Raw genomic sequence first — 17,083 nt, forward strand, 5'->3', positions numbered from 1 at the left:
AAGCAACCACTTCACCACCACCACTATTCACATTCCCACATTTTCTTACCATTTTGGACTACGTCCCTTTTCATAGTTTTCTAGGAATAGAGTGGTTTGGAAAACAGATTTATCAAGAACCTACATTCAGCCTCAAGTAATTCCAGGAAATCCCTTGGGATTTGTGCTCTTATTAGGACATGGAACCCTAAGTATGACCACTGTTACTGAATTCATGTCTCCAGGCCCTCAACGCTCTGTTGGAAACTTTGAACATCTTCAATCTGAGTTACTCATGTTTACAGTCTGAGCCTTTTGGAAAGACAAATACATGTAAAAAAAATCATTTTTATGTAAAATCTTCAGTGTATGGAAAAACAAAACCAAAAAAATCTTCATTTTTAAAAGCAGCAGACCTTTTCTTTCAACATGAAACTTTGTTGTTTTCTTTCATTTATTTTTAAGTGCTTTTTATCATATTTTAGTGATTTTGAATAATTGTTAATTCTCATAAGCAACCTATTTCTCCCTATTCTCCCCAAAAGATATAAAAACCAAGGAAGCAATATTTTAACATTCAAAAAGAAATGAGAATCTGAACTCAAGAAAACAAGAAACAGGTTTATACAAAGAGGGTTATTTCAGGGATACATCTATAGGTATTAATATTTACTGAGATATTTCCATTTAACCAAGTTTTAAGCCATGTTTTGTAATTCCTATACTTGATTGAACTTTAGTTAAATTCACATACACAGCATATTGCTTGTTAGTTAGTGGGAGTGTATACTTTTTTAAACTGTTTTATTTGCAAAGCAGCTGTCCAAGCTGACCTTCTAAGACATTTGTTCTAGGAAAAACAGCTATGGATATAAGTGGAGAATGTCATGAAGAACAGGAAGCAATGAGCAGGACCTCCTGACTGAACTTATAGGAAAAATGAAAAACAGAGTGAAAACGAAGTATTTCTCCTTTTCATAGGTTCTTTATTTTGGTTTTTGTCTTCTTCACCTCATTTTCTGATTCTCTTGCTACTTTTTTCTTTAGTGTTTTCTTTTCTCACCCCTCTCCCAGCTCTGCTGCTACCTGTTCTCAGCTTACACCTAGTCTTTCTATGACTTCAGTCTCTATCACACCAATGTCCATGTACTAATGTTTACAGAGAGACATCTTGGAAAACCCAGTTCACTCAGGACAGATATAATGTGGTTCCCAAGGCAAAGCCAGTTTACCCAGCAGCATCTGGTAGTTCCAGCAGCTCCCTAATCTGTGACTCCCTCCAGTGGTCAGTTTACCAGGGTTTACAACAGGTTTACAAATGTGAACTTCATTTTTTATATCTGTTGTCACAGGACTGAGCGTTTCCCTCATCATGCTCCACTGAGCACAGTTCTTCAGTCAGGTACTATGGGGAACAGAGCACACTGAAATCCTTCTATTGCTGCCAAAATCTTTTGCTGTTGCCCTGCATGAGTACATCCCATGTCCTACTTCTGCAGTTACCTTGTCTTTTTTCCTACAAAATGGAATTTGTATCATTTGCTTGCACTTGCTGGCTGGTAAAAAATGCAGAAGGGAGAGAAGGGTAATTTTTGAAATAGGCACATGGAAAAAAAAAATAATATATATGTATATATACATATATATATAAGCAAACAAACAAAAAATCTTCCAGTTTCTATTTCTGACCGTATATAAACAGATGAGATTTTGAAGATAGAGTCATTTTGGGAAAGTCGAGATAATCTTAGGCCTAGAAAAATCAAACGATTTAAAATTCATGAAGGTACCATCTTGCTATTTATAAAAGGTTAAGTTCCCCTAAGCTATGAAAGAAAAACACCCTCTTAAGACCTGGGAAGGCAGTAAACATTGGTGGCAAGTGACAGGAATTGATCCTGCTTTTCTGTGCCTGTCATGTCTCTAAATTTTATTTCTACCATTTCTAGGGTACTATGATAAGAGAGGCAGGGATAGGAAAAAAGATTGAGCTGAGGCAAGACTATGGCCTGAGGGCGATGGTACCTGGGTCTCTGACTTTTTCTCAATTAGTAGGTCTCCCTGCCTGACTGTGAGATGTGCATCTAACTGGGGACTTAGACCGTTGCAAGGTATTGATTAGCCATAATGTGAAGTCAAATCTGAATAAAAAAGCATTGTGATCAAAAGCCTTTCATTGGAGACAGCATGCCCTCGAAGTCAAGGGTCTGCAGAATCTGATGAGCTCTGTTTCCTTTTTGTCTGAGAGAGATTTCCACGGTTTACTCATAAAGGCTCTCTTGATAGGAATGTCCAGTGGGCCCTCTGTCAAAAAACCTGATGTCTCAGATTTGACAGGTGCTTGTTAGTTTTTCATCCCAGATCACTCAACATGCACACAAAACCAGAAAAGACGACTGCTAATAATGCTATGTTTCAAGTTGACTGCCTTGTCATTTTCGCTGGAAAATTCACTGATTCAATTGCTAACATTAAATTGTCTGCATTAAAGGAAAACAAAGCATAGCCAGCCATGAAATGTATTGGTTTTCTGACTGCTAGGACTTACACAGCTCAATACAATTCACTGCATTGCATTATTTGGTAGAACAGTTTATCCAGTTCATGTATAAAGCAAAACTTACTGATGGTCTATTTAAAACAACAATAAAGCAGCAGAGAAAATTGAGAGATCCATTTTAATACATTTTGCTTTTTCCTGGAACTTATCTTTCCTTCCACTGAAAAACTTAGTAATGAGGAAACTTCACTTGCCATGAGCAAGATCCTTTTGAACAGTGCTAGTCTGCTAGTCCAATGTAGTCCCGTGCCTCATGAGCAGTGGCTGATTTCTCTCAAAAACTCAAGAGAGAAAAGAGGTTTATTTTTTGAGGACTGTTCACATGAAGAATTTACAAGCCAAGGGTTTAGTCCAACAGAAATGATATATCTTGGTAATAATATCTCTGGGCATTATTATAATCAACTCCACACTTTGTTTTGTCTTCTGTAGTTCCTGATCTGAACCCCAGGGCAAAGCAGTAGCTGTGTGGTGATGATGGACTCTGGGACTTGCTGGAGGTAACAAGATCCCATTCATACAGCACAGGAGGTGTCAGAGATCTTTGGAAATTGAACAAAAAAAGACCAAAGTTTTTACTCTCCAAACCTGAACAAAAAGTTGAATTACCCATTCTTAGATATTTTTGAGTCATTTAGACAGTGTACTGCATCACTGAAATTGGTGTTTACATTGATATTTTGTAAGTGGTATGTTATATTTGAACTATTGTTTATGATATTTACAACTTTTCTTGCTTCTGAGGAACTAGTCATCCTATATATCAGCCAGAAAAACAAAAGAACAAAAAACGAACAAAAACAACAACAACAACAACAAAACGTTTCTGGAGAGAGAGAGAAGCCAAAATTAATAATCTTCTTATCATGACTTGGGCTGATGCTGATGCTTTTTTGCAGCACCTCATGCAAGTGCCACTACGAGAAGGCGAAGCCAAACCCACTTACAGAGAGATGAAGTGGAGTGTCTTTACCCAGCCAGTGGCACAATGCCAAGCATGCAGCAGATAAACCAGCAGTGGCCTGTAAATAAAAATACAACCCTCATCTAAAGAGTTGGGCACAAAATGGAGACCTGGTCTCTCATAAAGCGCTGCCACATGTACAATAAATTAAATTAGTATTTTCTGTGGGAATGGTTGCTCAGGGTTAGCCCCTCAGATGCTGTCACGAAAGCTCTCCTCCTCATCCGGCACAAGTCAAATCTCCAAGAGGTCTCACCCAAGTGGAGTGGGATTAGGGCTCCATCTCTTTCTGTACCAAAACAGTTTTATAATACCATCCTCACCTCCAAAGGAGCACCCTGACCACTGGCATACAGACTGCCTGAGGTTTTGATCGTGTCAGTGTACTGACACGGGTGTTTTGTGGGGGTGACAGTGCTGCTCAGGGCACAGACCAGTCCCCATCAAGCTTGTCAATTATGAGAAAGAACAGAAACCAAACAATGGCAACAAACAAACAAACAAACAAACAAAAAAAAAAAAAAAAAAAAAAAAAAAGAAGAAGCAAAATTAGTCGATCCAAACCATAACGGTTATGAGGTTGCTTCTGGCTCAGGTTCTGAGCTGCAAAAGTCATTGCTGGCATTCCCAGGTAACAGAGCATTTTTCAGTAGCTACAGTCACAGCTGCGCCGTCCCTGGCAGATACGTTCACCAACAAATGCACACACATGACAGAGGAGAGAGTGGGGAGAGGAAACAGACTGCTCTTACAGAAGTCTGGGGCAAGAGGGAGCTGTAAAATGCAAGCAGTCACAATGTGGTTCATGGTGTCCAATGCACAGGGGAAGGGGCTTGAGGACCATGCAGTGGTCCCAGGGTGAGAAACCTGCCAGGCATTCACATCAAGGCCCTGCTTGAAGCTATCTGCACCACTGTCTCCCAGTGGGTGAGCACAGAGCTGGGTTGGATGAAATGGCTCTCCTTCCATCACACGAAGGTTTTTTCCACCTATATTCCAACAAATGGCAAAGGTGTGAGCTATTTCTCTAGGCTTTCGGCCACAGTGCTCACAGCATTCTACTTCCAGCCCTTCCCAGCGCAGCTCAAGGTTCTGAAAGCGTAATGGAGCCCAAAATATTTCTTGCTGCAAAATATTCGTTGTGGTAAATGTCGACTATAGCAATAAGGCACTGAAGACTGTGCATTAGCAAGCTATTAGTGCATGCTGAGAGTGCTCTGGTTGCCTTCTAATGCACATTCTGCAATGGCCATTAAAGAGTATGACTCATTATTTTTACATTTATTTCACATTTTAAAAAATTCTTTTCAAAACACTTTTGCACAATTTCAGATGTGTTTTTTTCACAAGGAAAAAAAATTGTTCACTCCTTATGAATAAAATGTGAAGAGAATATGGTAGGCAGAGATAATCTTTAGTGCCTCTGAGTAAATCTGAAAGTGACTGGTTCTTTTTTATACCACTTTATTTTTGCTGTTTTTCTTTTCGATGGTGATAGACTGATATATCCCCTCCCAGAGTCTTCCTTCTGCCTTTGCATCCTCAGTTTCTGACTGTGCAGCCATTTTGTTTAATTAAAAATAGCACTTTGGCAGATACATGACATTAGGTTCTTCTGCTTTTCACACCAGAAAACTGCAAAATGTCCATCAAGTCATACATTGATCCTAGAACCAGAGGGCTGTGTGACCATTCGGAGGAACCTGGAGAGTTAGACTGAGAGGAACCTCATGAAGTTCAACAAGGGCAAGTGCAGGGTCCTGCACCTGGGGAGGAACAACCCGAACAACCCCAGACACCAGCACAGGCTGGGGCTGACCTGCTGTAGAGCAGCTCTGCAGAGAGGGACCTGGGGGTCATGGTGGACAGCAGGCTAACCATGAGCCAGCACTGTGCCCTTGTGGCCAAGAAGGCCAATGGGATAGTAGCCTGCATCAAGAGGAATGTGGACAGCAGGTCAAGGGAAGTGATCCTCCCCCTATACTCAGCTCTGGTGAGGCCACATCTGGAGTGTCCAGTTCTGGGCTCCCCAGTAGAAGATGGACATAGAGCTACTGGAGAGGGTAGAGCCACAAAGACGGCTAAGGGATTGGAGCATCTGTCCTATGAGGAAAGACTAATCGAGCTGGGCCTGTTTAGTCTAGAGCAGAGGAGACTGGGAGGGGAACTTATCAACCTATACAAATACCTGAGGGGACAATGTAAAGAGGATGGACCTAAACTCTTCTCAGTGGTGGCCAGTGATAGACAAGGGGTAATGGGTATCAACTGAAAAACAGGAGGTTTAACTACCATATAAGAACTTCTTTAGGTGACAGAGCACTGGGACTGGTTGCCCACAGAAGTTGTGGAGTTCCCTTCTCTGGAGATACTCAAAATCCGCCTGGATGCCATCCTGCACAACATGCTTTAGGTGACCCTGCTTGAGCAGGGGGATTGGACCTGATGATCTGTGGAGGTCCCTTCCAACCCCAACCATTCTGTGATTCTGCAATAGAAAGCAAACCTTCAAATGGGTAATCCATCATGTTTTTTCCTTTTGCATCTCATTTCTACCTCTCTCCCATAATTATCTTTGCCTATGTCCCATCCCCACAAAATGTCGAATTTGCTGATGTTCAAACAAACATCCCCACAAAATTGCTGATTTGCCTTTTCCCTATTGCGCATTGAATGCTACAGAGTGACAGATGTGCACATAAGGTAGTGTTGATGTAGGCAGGTTGCAAATACAACTGCTGAGCCTGCTAAGAAAAACTAAGGTTATGATCAATTGGACAAGGTTTAATTCTGCCTAACTTTAAACACCTAACTGAGGTGCTTAAATTAGGACTATAATTGCTCTAGGCTGCCTTAGGAATCAAGTGAAGGTTATATGCCTCCAAATATGTTTGAGACAACCTGAGGGCTAAATCACCCTCTCCCTTCCTGACAAGACTTTACATGACAATGCTTCTAATTTTGTCAGCTAAATGATATAGGTAGTCTGGTTTGGGATTAATCTGGGTCTTGTTTTTTCCCAGGGCTGCTTCAGTATTTAATGGTTAAGAATCTACAGTGTGAATATATGTTCTTTAAGTATCAGCTGTCTCAAAAATACTGGAGTGTCAAAATAATGGTGTATTTTACAGTTGATATCTGAGTAGCATTCTATGAGGTCCTTTGTGAAAATGCCCTGGAGAAAGGATGTTTAAAGAACAGATCGGAAAAAGTATAGAAACTTACAAGATATTTGGCAGGGGAGCAGGTAAAGATCACAATTTTTGCAAAACAATTGTGCATGTGAGTGGGAGAAGGCAGTAGTGAAGTGCTGAAGCCATTTTTTTTTATTATTATTTGAAATATAGGATAGCTTAAATATATATGGAATCAGACATTCCACTATTGAATAAAACTGACACTGAAGGAATATTCAAAGTTATGTTACAGCGTCTGAAAACAGGCAAATGTCAGAAATTCCTCTTTTAAAGAGTCTTCACTCTTGTTCAATAACTTCAACTGTCAGAGCATGGAGCTGTATCAAAAAAGGTTTCAGAGAATCAAAAGGTTTGTTCCTTAGCAACTCTGTCAACAAATTTAAATTACTGCATATCATGGCTGTTCCATAATCATTTGCATGCAAGATTTGTAAACATGAGTTTTCATTGTGCATCCTGTTGTCATGGCTGGTAGGGAGGCAAAAGGGGACAAATACTGAAGGGCAGGGGCAAGACAGGTGCCAAGGCAAAAGATGCAGAACTAAATAAAAGATTTTGTGTAGCTCACTGGGCCAAAATCTGGTCTTGTTCACTTTGACCGTAAAGTAGAAATAGCAGAGGCAACAAAACCAGACACAGCTGCAGTACTGCAGTAGTCCATAATGTTAAGTCACAAGACTGAATGTTCTTTTTTTCTTTTTTTTTTTTTTTTTTTTTTTTTGGGAAAAAAACATTGAGGATCATATTTGGACATTGTTTGCACAGTAATCCACAGGCTCAGCTGCACTGCCAAGAGGCAGTGTATGTACACTAGCTTTAAACAAACTTGTTTAAAGGTTTGCTGTAGTAACAATATTGTAGTTGAGGCAATATGAGGCTCAGTTGCTGGGCCTGAGATCACAGGAAGGTATTTGCAAGCTGAACTCAAGGCTGTGCTGGTGCAACTGCTATGTTAGGTACTTCAAATCTTTTCAGATATATCTAGATGGACTCCAGTCACATGTACTTGGAAGACTAGGCTGACATACTTTTGCCCTTTTTTTGCTAGCTCCATCAAAGACTGTGGTTAAGAAGTGATGAATACAGTCCATTTTAATTTTTATGTCATTTCAATTGCAGTTATTATTTGCTGAGTGCTTATAATGTGCATGGTACTGGAGGACACACTTTATTTAATATAATGCATTTTAAATCCATTTTATATAATGGGATAAGCATATATATGTCTATAAACGCTCAGTATGATATAGTAGACTGAAAGGATATGCACACCTTACTTGTTTATATTTTCAGATTTAATGAATTCAGCTTATCCCACACATCTAATGGCTCATATACAAAATCTCTGCTCATTTCACATAATACCTGTTATAGGTTTAGTGTTATTTATTTGCATTACAGTAATCCCAGAGGCTCCCGCTTTGCAAAGTGCTTTGAAAAACTGGGGTAAGAGACTGCCTTAAAGATTTTACAGTTTATAAAAACAAGAGGGAGGGAATGCAGGCACAAACGGGCAAAGTGACATACCCAGGTTCATAGTCCAGGCATAGAAATGTATGTTTTGGGCATCCCTCAGCAGTATTTCTAGCTCTTGGATGTACGAGTGTAGGAGTTGGTGTGTGTGGACCTAGAGAGCTTCCAGAAGATCCTATATGGCTCAGCCTAATCCATGCATTAGATCACATTAATTTTCCACTTTATCTTTGAACTGACTTTCTGCCTTCCTTGTTCTCCATTCCCCTTGCATTAGAATTCAGAAAATATGTAGGTACTGCTTGTGAAATGGCTAATGGAAGCCTCATGCTAGCACCACATAAACCAAATTCCAAAACTAAATTAAAAACACACCCAAAGCATGAAACAAAACCTGAGAGAGGCAGGGTCTGAAATTTTCCAGAAGCATCAGATTCAGCTATACATTAATGCAGAAATTTATATTCCACATAGGTGCCACAAGTAACGACCACCAGACTTTATAGCACAGGAAAAAATGATTGCTTTTTTTTAGCCAGTCCCTAAATGACCTCAGCTAGTAAGAACAATCTCCCTGCATCTTGTGAAATGAGAGGAGTGAATGTGTAAATCAGTCAATCAATCAATCAATCAATCTCTGTGCTACTGATCAGGCTACAGAAAAACAGATATACAGAGTTACACAACAGATGGTAAATTCCATCCTCAGGCTCTTGGAAGACACAACTAAAGAGTTAGATCTATTAACCAGAAAAAGGAGGGGTTGGGGGGAGGGGGGAAAGAGAGAAAGAAAGAACAAATCTAATTCAAATACACTAGCCAAAGAGGGATAGACGATTCTTCTAAACACTAGCTAGAGCTTCTGTAAGTACTTAATATTTAATGGAGCTGAGTGGCACTGCAAGTTCTTTGCAATTGTTTTTTAACACTGATATCTAAATTTGACTCAGGTCACAAGTGGAAAAACTTTTGGTGCATCCTTGCCTAATCCCTATAGGCAACCGCAGGGTTTGGAAGAGCAGACGGTCACTTTGCACAGAATGACAGAATGAAGGAGCCCGCCCTGCCAGTGACTGATGCACACTGGAGGTTTAAGTGCCATCAGAGCTCAGCATCTGACAGGATCAGAGCAGAAGCAGCAATAAGAACAGGTCTTAAGAGGAGGATAAATACAGAACTCTACCAGAAGCTTCGCATAAATAGTCTTACTGTGAGCTCTTCTTTATAGGTGTTATAGGTGTTAGATAATACAACTGATCAGGATGAAAGTATATCAGATGTTGTGATGACTTCTATGCCATTTATTGTCCTTGAGGTAATCTACTAAAAATCACTTAAACTTACTCTTAGTTTTATGGCTTAACATAAACAGGTTAGGAAAAAAAAAAAAAAAAAAAAAAAAAGGAAAATATGATGGTTGATTGCTTTCTAATTATTATGTAGGGAGTTTGTTAAGATGGACTTAGGGAACATGGATGCTTATGACATAATTCCCATGACAGATGTGCCACTGTAATTATAGACAGGAATCACTGTCAAAGTGGTAGCACGGACACACTGTCTATTGCAGCTCTGGATGTGCATTTATGACCGTCTCCACTATTTCTCAGTAGCATCTGCAGAGTTTCAGGAAGGAATAGGTGTCTCATCCACATATACAAATGTGTCTTGTTCCAACGGAGTTAGCAATGTTGATTGATTTTCTGATGATGTTAATCAATTTTCTGATGATGAATATGAACATCAGTATTAAAATAGAGGGACACAAACAATTCCTGACCTTTCCAGTGTGAAAAATAACACAACTTTCTTCATAGCTTTCTTCGGGATAATACTATCACAGTCTCTTTGTGAAGGAACTAACCTTTATCTGGGCTGATAGTCATAGATGCAAGTAATGCCTTTAAAAATCCATCATCCAAATAGTGTTTCATTAATTGATTGGTTTCTAGAAATGGCTATCCTTTTAATACCACTTCTTTCCATATTGAAAGATTTTAACATTCAAATTTTGGTGCAAGACTTAAAACCTCAAAAAGGCGTGATTTGTCATGCTGTTGTATGGGCTACCAGAAAACACAACATTTTATCTACTTTTATTGAACATACTGATCTTGGCAATCTTCTGACTCTATGTTGGACTGGCATTTCTTTGACTTTATTGAGTATTCTGTGGTGATTTTACCCCAATGGGTATCTGAGCCCCATCACAATGCCTCTTGCTTCCCCTTCCTCAAAGAAAAAATGGGAGAATATATGATGGAAAGGGCTCAAGGGGTGAGATAAGGACAGGGAGATTACTCAACAATTATCATGATGGGCAAAACATACTCAGCATAGGGACATTAACAAAATTTATTGCCTATCAGTATCAGACTAGAGCAGTGAGAACTAAAACCAAATTAAAAGCACCTTCCCCCATCCATCCCACACCAAACTGCCCCACAGGCAGCAGCTCCCCCTGCTCCTGCGTGGGCTCCTCTCCACAGGCTGCAGCTCTGGCCCGGGGCCTGCTCCTGCGGGGGCTCTCCATGGGCCGCAGCCTCCTCCAGGCCACATCCACCTGCTCCACCGGGGGCTCCTCCACGGGCTGCAGCATGGAGATCTGCTCCGTGTGGGACCCATGGGCTGCAGGGGGGACAGCCTGCTCCACCAGGGGCCTCTCCACAGCCCGCAGGGGAACTTCTGCTGCCTGCCTGGAGCACCTCCTGCCTTCCTCCTGCACTGACCTTGGCATCTGCAGAGCTGGTTCTCTCTTCTCTGTCCCAGCTGTTGTTGCACAGCAGTTTTTTTCCCCTTTCTGAAATCTGGTCCCCCAGAGCCCCAATCATCATTGCTCGCTGGCTTGGCTCTGGCCAGCAGCAGGTCCCTTTTGGAGCTGTCTGGAGCTGGCTCTGATCTAAAATGGGGCAGCTGCTGGGCTCTGCTCACAGAGGCCACCCCTGCAGCCCCCTGCTACCAAAACCTTGCCATGTGAACCCAATACATTTCCTCATGCTGCACACAGAGTGAAAATGCCATAGCCACAACGCACTAAGCTACACTCCCATTCTCAGAAACATTGCATTGCCCCTGAACTGATATTTATACTACTGCTAGGGTTCATTGTTTGTGTTGCTCTTTGTTCGTTTCATAAACTTGTGGATTCATACTCAAGCAGAGACAATTGTGATAATCCCAGCTGGTCTCCTGCTTAGTGTGCACTGTAGAGTTCCTTTAAAATATTACAGTTTAAATTAGACAAAAAAATCTTCAAAAAACAAAGCCCACATGAATTAAAAATTGATAGCAATGAAAAAAAAATAGTACCTCCAACTTTTTAAAGTTGTTCCAGTGGTTAGTTTCCTCAGTACTGAAAATTTGTATTCTGAATCTGATTTTTTTTCCAGGGTTTTATTAGTCCTTGGTTAATGGGCAGAAGAACCCTCATCAGAATTCTGTTCTTCATATAGGTTCTCACTGGCTGAGATCACAGTAGATGGAGAATTTTTAATAGCTTTAGCTCCATAACTCTTTTATTACAATGTGTGTTTTACAGCACTCTTGTTGCTCCTTTCTAAACCTTTTTAATTCCCCTAAAATTCTTTCTGAGATGTACATAGGATTTCAATATCAATAACAATGCTGCCAAGTAAGTGCAAGCAGAAGTCATTTAAGCTCTCCAACTGCTGCTTGAGAGCTTGTTTATACAAACAACAACAGTTGCCCTTTTGGTAAAGAGTGGCATTGAAAACTGATTCTCTTACTTTGATATCTAAACCTTTTTCCAGAGTTACTGCTTCAAAGGATTTTGCTGTCTTATGATATGACCCGTAGTCTTTGTTTTGAAATACCCTGTTTGCAGCTGTATTTGTAACACCTCCTTGTTTGCATGAGGGTTTATTACATGTAATTCCATAGTGCTTTGCTTCTCTTTGGTACAGCTGCTTTCTGCAGCAGGCTTGTGTGTCTGTGATGGTGTCTACCTATGCAATCTGCTTACTGTTTTTCCACTAAGTTTCCTACAAAGTGTAAAACACTACGACCAGGTGGTAATTATCTCATTTACTTCAGGATTTTGTTCCTTCTTTGCATTCCCTTTTTCTTAAAAGACTCTTCTCCTTGGTTGAAGAAACCTTTGCAGCCCCACTTCTAAGGAGGGCTTTGATCAACAGAACTAGGATGACTTCCCTTGTCACAGGCAGCATATAAGTCACCCTTTCCTCCCAGAAATACAGCATGCATATGCCAGTCACCCTTTCCTCCCAGAAATACAGCATGCATATGCCAGAATGAATTCAGAACTGTCTTTGTTTGTATCCTGTGAATCAAAACTCAGTCTGATAAGCACGTAATTTTTCCAAATGGGACAAGCATTTTCTTTAAATACAATTTGATTTCCTGTTTAGCTTTCAGTTTGGCATTGGACTCCACATAATTCTTTGTCAAGACTCAAAATTCTTTTTTTTTATTTTTTTATTTTTTTTTCCCTTTTAATGAGATTTCTTACATTTTCACTGTACTCTTGTTTTCATCCTTACAAATAACAGAAAACCAGGCTGCCTTTTTTTTTTTTTTTTTTTTTTTTTTTTTTTGTGGGTGCAGACTATGATCAAAATGTTAAAAATCGTTTTGAAACTGGAAATGTGGCTATGAATCACAAAGCTTCTGTTTCTGGTTCATTTTTTAGTTGTAGCATGCTAGTGTCATTCTGGAGTTGTAGTCCTCTTGTGAAGACCAGATGTGTGGATCCTGATGTCTCTTACACTTGAATCATCTGTATGTGCACTAGCAAGTGGCACAGAAAAAACTTCTCCTGTTCAATGGCTTATTATTTCAAGGTTTCTTGATTTCCCTGCTCAGGACACAGTAACACTGTGCCATCTGCAGTCCTCTGACAGTGTGCCAGTAACACTGCTGGCTGAAATAATTTCCAGCTTCACATTAAAAGGGAAATACAAATCCCACTTAGGTACATTCTAATATGCAGCATTAGAAATATAACTAAACCATAGAACTTAAATCATACTCCTGGAGTTGTTATGCTGAACATGCTGAACGTGCAGCTGCCGTGATGAACTTAGAGCCTGTTTTACTAGTTGCCTCACATAATATGCGCAGGAGTATTCCTGTTTCATGCCATCCGTTTCTACTGGGTGCTTGGAGTGAAATGCATCTCACTTAATGGACCCTGGGGACATCCACATCTGAAGCTCCCTACAGCCAACGGAGAAAAATTCCATTCACTGTAGGTGGGCTGAACCCTTAATTGGCATTTCTTACACCATTTTGCCACTTAAATTAGTTTTAGAGGAATTGAATACTGTCCATTTAATATTCCTTTATTTGCTGTTATCTCAGTCCACAAGCATCCACTTACCTTGATACTTTACTAAACTAAAGCACCAATGAGGGAGTTTTCGATAAGTGAAGAGAGTGAAGGGATAAGAAATCATTATTTCGTTACCCCCATCCCTCCTTACAGGTCTGCTGAGAAGATTCAGGAGAAAATGTGATTGAAATTCATTACACTGAGTGTAATAAGCATCTCTTCAGGACCAAGTACAGCAGCAAGATAACAGAAATAATAATAAACTAATAAATGGCAATAAGAGATCTTTACTTTTATTGCTGTGATATAGTGGCCTGTGAACTTCCAGCTGCTTCTCTGTCCTTGCCATCATCCTTGCAATATGCTTCCAGATCTCTTCCAGCAGAATGTTTCACACTACAGAGCACTTTCTATTTTCAAACACAATAAATCTATTCATTATTATGAAATAAATCAGCAAATTAAATATATCAGATGAATTACTAAGTTAGACAGATTCTCCTATGGCTATCTGCTTTGGTAGAGCTGACATAAACTCTGTATTGACTTTATTAATGAACCCACCTCCAGCCACAAATTTGTATGCAAACTGTCATGGGAACTCTGGCATTAGCCACATTTTCCTGTTCCTTGTACAGTTATGGTCTACAGCTGCTATCTACAATACCTGAAGGAAAATACTGCTTTGTGGAAGCATCTGCCACCCAGACACTGCAGTGCTTGAGCTGCAAACCTCTGTTGTTTCCATGCAGCTCTGAATGAGCCTCTGTTTGTTGAAAATCAATTATAAATACAAGCAGTACAAAATAAATGCAACTGTGAAGTCTTGGTCAACAGCTTCATCAAGAAGCTATTTCACCCACATGGTTTGTTGCAGTTCAGTACCGGATGTTCCTTGGATTTTATGGCACATGACCATAGGGATAGGGGAGGCAAGCCCTTTGCCCTCTGTGGTGGATCTCATCAGCTCTGCCAGCAGCGACCATCTTAGGTCTCACAGGCTTCAAGGCATGACAGTGAGACAGTGAGACAGTGAGGCCTTCCCTTGAGACAAAAAGATTTTTCTGCAGTTTAATACAAGCCTATAGATGAACAACAACAACAAAAAAAGGAATAAATAAATAAATATACTATATGTGTACAAGGGGACCACATTGAAGGTTAGTTAGTAACTTTGCTCCTGAGAAGGATTTATAGCTTAGACTGAGGTACAAACTGGACAGATTTCTCTCATAATTTTTCTGACTGGCTTGTTTGTTTGACTTTATCTGTCAAGATTATTTCTTACTTTATTTAGATTTTTTTTTTTATTTTTTTTTTGGAACACTATCTGCATGGTGATCTAATGAAACCAATGTAATACATCATTTTTCTTTATTTCATCTACATGTAATAATGACAAAAATAATAAAAATATATTATATCCACATTAAGTGAGAAAAAATAAGTGTGCATAAAACAGACTAGGAAAGCCTGGCACATTATCCTTACTTCTGTATCACTGATGAAGACAAGCATATCCCTGTTGTTTATCTGAAATTTTTTAAGCCTGTTATCTAGTGATAAAGCACTGAGAGGTTTGTTTGTTATGAGAAGTATCAAACATCTGATTCTGATAATATCTGGAAACACTAGTAATATCAGTTGTCCACGGTAGATGTTGACTACTGGCATTTAGCTGCCTCTCCCCCCCCTCCCGGCGGGCCCCCCCCCCCCAACCTTTCCTAATAGACGCTGTTAGTGTAGGCTCTCATAGCCCTACAGTTATAATATTCATCATAATTGACCCACTCTCTTGGCAACAGCAAAGGAAAAAATCTTCAGTTACCTTAGCTGTCACTTAAATTTACACATTAAACACTGTGGAATTTTTTCAGCCAGATGGTGTTACTGAAAGGAAAGAAACATGAGAATCTCTAATATTCAAGTGTCTGCTGCCCATTTTCTTAATGTTCCTGAATGAATGTTTGAGCTTATTATACTAATACAGGCCTGCCAAGTCTTTGGATTTATTGCTCTAAATCAGTGGAGTCATTGTCATTATTAGACTAGTTGCTAGTCAATACCAAAAAGCATTCATTAGCTGCAAATGACAGAAATGGTACTACTCTATAGATTTTTTTATTGTTGTCCAGAATGCATGCTTCCTTTTGAAAGGAATAATGAGAGAAGAATTAAATGAGAAGTCAGTAAGGATTTTACCAATAAGGAGATCGGCGTGGAAGCAGTCACTATGCCATTGCAGTTTTATCTCATTTTCCCCATTTTTTGATATTTATGATGATTTAAAGGCAACAGGAGTATTAGTAGCATCTATGGGTAATTGGTGCATATACTTTTAACAATAACCTGCAGGTGAAAATTTGAAATTAGTTGATGTCAGTGAAAATACTATGATGATCTGCTTTTCTGTACTCCTTTTGCTTATGGAAGTTCTGTTTCTTCTGGGTTCCAAGGTCCATGAGATAGATACTTTTTAGTTCTGATGTCCCCCAGATGTAGGCATTTTCTCAGTTGTAGATATTTGATCTGTTTTTACATGTTATGAATTTTGAAAGTTCTGAGATAGGCTTCTCAACGATGTTGAGATGTTCCCTCTCCTGTAGCCATTCAATGGGAATTGGGTACCTTAATCCTCTAGGTTACTTTGAAAACCTCAGATGTGGTTCTTCCTAAGAATCATAACAAAGAAGACAGACTTTCAAAGGAGCTGGCACCTAGTAGTTTCCTTTGTTTTCAATGGGAGATGCAAAGTAGTAAGCCTGTATGAAAACCTTTCCACTCATTTCAGCTTCTAACAGTGAGCTGAGTTTTTCAGAAATGCTGGCCAACTATTACATAAAGATGATGTCTTAGGATGACAGGTACTTTGACAGTGCACAACAGTTAAGTAAAAATTGCTGAATTCATGTAATATTTGGAGGTAACTGCATTCAAACTGCTTTTCAGCATTTAAAGAGATGTTCCATTTTTCCACTCAGCAGCCTGATCGCTCTCCCTTTCTTTTTAGACTTGTATCAGAACTACAAAATGTTCATCTGAATGTTTCTTACAGCACAACATTAACATGGTGACAAAAGAACCAAAATAGTTACAGTACTGGAACATTATTTTCTTTTTAAAAAAGTATGACTATCCAAGAGAAGAGCCTGCTTAAATTGGGTCTTCAAAGAGGAATGTATTGCCACCCCCAAAAAAACAAAACAAACAAACAAACAAAAAAACCACCACAGTTGATATATAGAAAACAAACAAACAAACAAAAAGAAAAGGGATCTAAGCTTATTAGTGAAACATTACATTTTAAAGATCTAGACAATTTCCAGAGATCTTATAATTAACAAAGGAAACATTAGGAAGGCATTGTTTTTTCTGACTGTTAAAACTGTCATAATTCTATTAGCAACTTTTTTTTAAAAAAAAGCATTAGGTAAAATAAATCCTCCCTGGAAATTTTCTTCCTTTCTCTTAATTAGCACAGCATTAACTCCTCTTTTGATAAAAGGCTCTGCCTTTCTCTTTTATGACTGACAAGCAAGGATATTGTCCTGAAAATCTCTTCTTGCACAGATACTTAATCATAAGTACTTGAGCTATAG

At 39.4% G+C, this 17,083-nt stretch overlaps 1 long non-coding RNA gene across 3 annotated transcripts in view; it reads left to right on the plus strand.

Moving 5' to 3' along the window:
- The window catches only part of LOC118163418, a 52,933-nt gene extending 39,310 nt beyond the window's left edge, over positions 1-13,623 (plus strand). The window contains exons 4-5 of one of the 3 annotated variants that reach the window (XR_004749046.1): positions 2,972-3,039; positions 12,843-13,623. This is a non-coding gene — a long non-coding RNA (uncharacterized LOC118163418). Of the gene's footprint in view, positions 1-2,971; positions 3,311-3,438; positions 3,926-12,842 lie in introns of those variants that run through there. The other 2 variants (XR_004749045.1, XR_004749044.1) reach the window with 2 other exon arrangements.
- Positions 13,624-17,083: the final 3,460 nt, after the last annotated feature.

Source organism: Oxyura jamaicensis, chromosome 1 (assembly GCF_011077185.1).
Source record: "Oxyura jamaicensis isolate SHBP4307 breed ruddy duck chromosome 1, BPBGC_Ojam_1.0, whole genome shotgun sequence".
NCBI classification, from domain to species: Eukaryota; Metazoa; Chordata; class Aves; order Anseriformes; family Anatidae; genus Oxyura; species Oxyura jamaicensis.